Here is a 6,759-nt window from a genome sequence, read left to right on the forward strand (position 1 = left end):
GTCTGACGAACGGCATATTTTGTCAAGCACACCAGAGACACTTGGTTAGCACCCCGATAACACCTTATCCCAACAAGGTTGCTCATCACTAGAGGGGACTAAGCATCTGAGGAGGATCCAGTATGTCCAACCTCTGCTGTAAGGTAGGGTCAGAAAAGGGACAGTACAGTCCATCGGTCCCTCATCTTTTCAATCCGATACCTACCCCAACGTTTTTCTATCCCCTTCCAGTAGGGTTTGTGAGAGGCAGTCGACGCTGAGGGGGGCACCATTGTGCAGGTTTAGGGTGCCAACCTCCGCTGCTAGGAAGGGTGCTGTTGAGTTTTAGAATAGGGCCTGCCTTTTCCATCAAGCGTTATTTGGTGGGAGATTATTACCGTATTTCTTTTTGCAGGTATAGTTTAATAATTTTTGGGGTTTCCTCTGTGAACTAGTTAAATTGTACTCCACACATTTTGCATACTGTGACCAGGATCCAGTATGTCTAAGCATTACATGGACAGGCCATGATTTATGGAATATTTGAAGTCAATTGTTTGCCTGTAGGATCCCTCAGATTACAGCCCAATCTCACCAGAACGTTCATGCTGGAGGATTGCAGCTGACTCTGGTGGTGCTGGTCATGGGACATCAGTGTAAGGCTGGAACAGCCCTTGAAGCAGTTGCTAAACACCTTAAAGGATTGTATCATTCCATAAGTTATGATGCGCTAATAAAGCAAAGTGCATGCAATAAGGACCATAATAAAAGATGGCTGAACCCCCAACATAAAATATAGTCGACTCCCTCCCCGCGGGAACAGATCCATCCTTTTGCCACACACCGCTCCATCACAATGGAAAAAGTTAATAACTGAGGAAACTTTATGAACTCCGGGTCCACCCGCAGTTTTGCTTTAAGACGTGTGAATGAGATCTCAGATTATAAAGGCATCTGGGAAGGTTTATTAAAAGTCACGGAGACGGCTGCCAACTACTCACGTGTAAAGACTTCACGGATGACAAGACGTGTTACTATGGAGACGGCTGACCTGCCGGGAGCGACTGTAGAGCTGGTTTATTAACAGACGGCGCAGGTAGCAGGAATGACAGCCAGTGTGTGCTGCACACAGCCGACAGCACCAGGCCGGAGAGGACAAACGAGCCTCACTGTAAACACAACAGCTGGAAAAAAGTGAGAAAGATACCCCAAGATTGAGCTATAAAAAGAGAATGTAACTACTGCACGGTGAAAAGGTTCCTTTACTGCGGTTCCATAACGGAGAATGTGGCTGACAGGCGTTTCGCACGAATCAGTCTTCCTCTGAGACTTAAATTTTAACAGCATACATCTCTACCCCCTGTATCTACAAACTATTGTTTTTATAAAAGTTTTGTATACAAAGGGGTAGTGATGTAGGCCATCGAGCCTCAGAGGAAGCATGACTCTTGCGAAACGGCTGTCAGCCACTTTGTCAGTTATGGAACTGCAATAAAGCACGGCAGTGGCAAGTGCCACAGTCTCCTATATGGATTCAGTTTGGACCGTTGGCGAGCTCCATCAAGGCAGATTGATAGCTGCACAGAATGAACAGGAGCAACACCAGATCCCTGATCAGATCGGTTCATGGAGTTCTCACCCCCAAAGCTTTATTTTTTGCTGTCCCAGCAAAGAGAATGAGGTTTCTGAGATCTCATGCAGTTTATTTTTTTCCTTGCAGATGTGAAGCATGCCAGTAATAGGAGGGTGAGAGGCCATTTGTTTTTTTGTAGGCATCATTTCACCTAATATTTTTTTGAGGCAGCAAATTCTTAGATTGTGCAACCGAGGGTATGTGTGCACGTCATGTCAGGTAGAGGTGAAACGAGGGCAGACCTGCAGCTCCTTTCAGTCATATGAGCAAGCGGCAAACACGCTCCACCGGTGAATTCCTGCACACAAGGGGAGTATTATGTAGTTACATGGAGGCACCGCACACAAATGGTCAATTTAAGAAGGGCGACTAGTTTGGAAGGCAGTGACCGCGTAGTGGGTAGATAGTCACACGAGCCATTTCCAGAAGTGCACCGAGACAAGGAGCAGCAGCTGTCATACCTGTGCACTGCGCTCACACAACCCAGTCCCATTTTCTTCCCCTGGCAGACAGCCATACACTGAAGAACGTCCTTCAGGAAGAGCAGCAAGCTGTGACGACGCCACGCTGAAGACTAAAGCTATACGGCTGTACTGGACGACAGGCGAGCAAACTGCAGAGGGACCCCAACCTCTGCAAATAAAAAAAGGTCTGACCTTGGAACAGTAGCAGGGGAACTGACATACATGACACTCCCATGGGGGAAGCATCTTTTCTCCGAGGGGCTAGGACAACTGTCACGGTACTATGTAGCCACACGTGCACAGGGAGGCACAAAATTCCAAATATCTCAGTACCATCAGGTCTCATCCCCCCCACACTGGCTGTTGGGAGAGGAGATTTGGAAGTGTTTGTAATGACTACTTTATAAATCCCCATGACAGAACGGCAGCCATTATTTAATGATGTAACCAGTTCAACACGCTCAAACTGGTGAACGATCCTCTTAGGCTGCTTTCATACTAGCGTCGGTACGGGGCCGTCGCGCTGTGTCGGCCCGACGTACCGACGCATACTGTGCAAAAAATGCCCAATGTGGGCAGCGAAAGCAGTCTTAGGACGCATGCAAGGTCCGGGGAGGAGGGGATAGAGTTCCGGCCACGCATGCGCGGTTGAAAATGACGGTCTCGACGCACAAAAAAAAGTTACATGTAACTTTTTGTGGCGGCGGTCCGCCAAAACACGACGCAACCGTCGCGACGTGTGGCACTGTTGTAATGCGTTGCTAATAAAAGTCTATGTAAAAAAAAAAAAAAAAAAACGCATCCTGCAGGCAACTTTACAGGATGCGTTTTTTCTCCACAACGATGCATTGCGACGTGCAGTGCACGACGCTAGTGTGAAAGTAGCCTTATAGAGCGTTGGGGTATGTACGCACATTAAGTATTGGGTGCAGGAATTCTTGTCTCTTAGCAGGAAAACCCTACTACGAAAACCCTACTACGAATAGAATGTAAACTGCAGCAAAAACATTGGAAAAAAAAAAAAAAAATTGACATGCTTCAGATATAAATCTGCAAGTTAAATAAGATGTGCGTGAAACTTCAGGTTTCACACTCACTTTTCTGGAGTCAGAAACCCTTCACTTTGTGGATAAATCAGTGGGAAATTAAAAATAAATACAACAAGTCTACAACATGTGCACAGGCCTTTAGGTTTGCAGAAGTCACGATCTCTACTGAAACCTATGATCTGACCCCAAACATCACATGTTACAGACAAGAAGACACAGGGTAGCCACCATGTGCTAAACAAACAGAGGCTGCAGAGAAAAGGAGGATATCGGACTGAGTTTACTGTTACAAATAAACAGCAGTCAGAGCGCAGCTCCGGAGTATAATACAGGATAAGTAATGCACGATTACAGGCAATTTTGTTTAGCCAAAAAAAAAAAAAAAAATCAGATAAGCAACGCGTAGAAACTTGGCAATTTGTTATAAAGCAACGTGATGCATAAACCATACGCCAGCATTTGAGAAATCTTAGCCTGGTCCTCAAGGGCAATATCCTCAGGCGTCAGTGTCCTTGAGTTTGTGTGATGCAGCCATCTCAGTCTCATCCCACCAGACATTTTCTATGGGGTACAATATGGGACTTTAGCTAATGTCTGCAGGACTGTCAGGTATACCGTGGACCATTACTCTGTCCCAATGACACCCCAGCATCAGAGTCATGACATTTCTTCCTTGGATTTCTTGATACTCAATTAAAGCCATCTTTTCTTCCACAAGCTACAGGTATCTAGTGTTAAAGGAAGCAAAGGAACACCACCGCCATGCTTTACTGTAGGCGTGTTTCTTTTACAGTAGTTGCTTCATTCTAACCACCCCCCTCCAGACATACTACAGATCCATAGGGCAGAAGAGTTCCAGTCTGGTTTTATCACTCAACAGGACAGAATCCCCAAGCTTCTGGGACACATCCAGGTGGTGGAGCCGTGTTCCTACGACTTAGGTCTCGTCACCTCTGCTTCCAGCAGTGTCTCCAGGAACATTCAATATTTTTTGCAAGCGACAATCTCATGTCTGCACATTGTGGACCTTGCCCATATGTCTAAGGTGCAATCAAAACTCAACCACCAAACCCCTCGGCAGCCCACGTATTTCGTACATTTTGTATAGAGCGCCTGATGCAACTTCAGAAGCACAAATTGATATATCAGGAGCTGGAGACAAATGTGACGGAGACGAGGTGGAGGAGCATTGAGCCTCTCGGCCACACCCAGGGTGCACCAAGTGACAGTTTGCATATTTGGTTACATTTCAGCTTCTATAGAACAGGGGCAGGATCAGACAAGGGTGCGATATTTATAGGCGGTAACGAGGCCTATATCAAGCCGTCTCCATGAAGGGCGCTTTGGAGTCAGAAGGTTCCGATTTATTAAAAGGTGCATGACTCTTACCTGAGAAGAGTTCTGTGCCTCCATGTCTAGTAAGTGGGGGAGGGAGAGCTAGACAACACCAAGAGATACAAAGTTTTGGTGCAGCATTGTACCGAAGTCTCAAAGATTTGTATTGCTGAATTCTGGCAGGTGCAGCTCTGGAGAATAATACAGGATGTAACTCAGGATCATTAATGTAATGTATGTACACAGTGACTGCACCAGCAGAATAGTGAGTGCAGCTCTGGAGTATAATACAGGATGTAACTCAGGATCAGTAATGTAATGTATGTACACAGTGACTGCACCAGCAGAATAGTGAGTGCAGCTCTGGAGAATAATACAGGATGTAACTCAGGATCAGTAATGTAATGTATGTACACAGTGACTGCACCAGCAGAATAGTGAGTGCAGCTCTGGGGTATAATACAGGAGGTAACTCAGGATCAGTAATGTAATGTATGCACACAGTGACTGCACCAGCAGAATAGTGAGTGCAGCTCTGGGGTATAATACAGGAGGTAACTCAGGATCAGTAATGTAATGTATGGACACAGTGACTGCACCAGCAGAATAGTGAGTGCAGCTCTGGGGTATAATACATGATGTAACTCAGGATCAGTAATGTAATGTATGTACACAGTGACTGCACCAGCAGAATAGTGAGTGCAGCTCTGGGGTATAATACAGGAGGTAACTCAGGATCAGTAATGTAATGTATGGACACAGTGACTGCACCAGCAGAATAGTGAGTGCAGCTCTGGGGTATAATACAGGATGTAACTCAGGATCAGTAATGTATGTACACAGTGACTGCACCAGCAGAATAGTGAGTGCAGCTCTGGGGTATAATAGAAGACTTAGTTACAAGGACACCTAGAGAACAGTTTCTTGTGACCTTGAGGATGTTGCTGCCTCCCGGTTGCTCAGTCTCCAGTAGCTCGCAGTCTTCCCCCTGTATCCAGCACCCCGGGGCGGTGTAGTAGCACGGACCCCCCCTCAGCACATATACATACATGCACACACCTGTACAGAGGAGGGGCAGCAGTAAGGAGCAGCGCTCACCCTGTGCACTCACACGAGTCTCCCCACATTCACACCCGGCGGACAGAGAGCAGGCGCCGCCGGGGAAGTTTGTGACCTTCAGGAGTTGCAGGAACTTTCCAGACTCCCGGGGCATCTCTCTGCTGCAGGTCACATGGGCCTGGAGCGGGGCGCAGCGCGCGGGGGCTGTCACCAGGGGGCGCCTCTAAGTACCCAGCACCGCAGTGAGGGGCCCTCGTCTCCCGCCGCTCGGGGACACACCGAGGGCCTTCCCCGTCTCACACGTACCTGCCCCGGCTGTGAGGCCCCCGGTTCGCCCTCCAGTGACCACCCGGCGCCGCTCAGCTGAACCCCGCGAGTACCGGAAGCTGAGAGGTTACATTGTAACCCTGCAAAATATACTTCCCTGCAGCTTCCAGCCCCGCCCACCTTCACTCTACCGGCCAATCGCCGCGCAGCAAACTCAGCCCGTGTCTCTTCAGCCGTCAAGACGCCGCGGGTTTTGATTGGTTGGGACGGTTACTAGAGCGCGCACCTGCTGTTGCCCGGTTGTCTTTTGTTGCGGCGCCATTTTGTTGGAGCTCAGTGGCCCCGTGAATGACAGCACAGAGGTGATTGCTTGGGGTTTTGGAAACTTCTTGGGTTGGATGTTCTGTGTGAGAGGTTTATTACTGAAAACAGCCATGTTATAGAAAGCTAAACGGTGGTTTGATGAATGCAAACACATACCTCCCAACCGTCCCGATTTCAGCGGGACAGTCCCGCTTTGGCACCGGGGTCCCGCTGTCCCGCTTCGGGCATTTAAAATCCCGATTTTGCGGTCGCCGGTGAAGCCCCGCCCACTTCCGGGACGTAGAGAGAGCCCGTGGCTGTTTTTTTGTTTTTTTTTTTATAAAAGCTGCCTCCTGACCGCCCGCGAGCCCCCCCCGCCCCCGCCCCCGCCCCCTGTGCGGCGCTGCCACGCTGAAGGAGAGAGCCTGCAGCAATCAAGAAGAAAGGTCAGCGATTCACTACCTCTGGCTGTGTGTGCACGGATCTCCGGCTTCTGCTCTTAGCTGCTATCCCGGCAGAGAAGGAGAGACGGGGGAGGTGCCGGGATAGTGCAGAGCTGTGAGCAGGAGACTGAAGACTTCAGCAGAGAGCTGCACATGGACATCAGCCGCCCCTGCATCACAGAGGAGATTGTGTGTGTGTGATGTGTGTGATGACTGCGTGTGTGTGT

At 48.7% G+C, this 6,759-nt stretch overlaps 1 long non-coding RNA gene across 1 annotated transcript; it reads right to left on the minus strand.

The window, feature by feature from the left end:
* Positions 1–1,804: 1,804 nt before the first annotated feature.
* LOC143781620 (uncharacterized) lies at positions 1,805–5,984 on the minus strand. The gene is made up of 4 exons (XR_013216779.1): positions 5,826–5,984; positions 4,515–4,651; positions 2,074–2,245; positions 1,805–1,910 (listed from the first exon to the last, which is right to left on the minus strand). It is a non-coding gene; the product is annotated as an uncharacterized LOC143781620 (long non-coding RNA).
* Positions 5,985–6,759: the final 775 nt, after the last annotated feature.

This window comes from Ranitomeya variabilis, chromosome 6 (genome assembly GCF_051348905.1).
Source record: "Ranitomeya variabilis isolate aRanVar5 chromosome 6, aRanVar5.hap1, whole genome shotgun sequence".
In the NCBI taxonomy this organism is placed as follows: Eukaryota; Metazoa; Chordata; class Amphibia; order Anura; family Dendrobatidae; genus Ranitomeya; species Ranitomeya variabilis.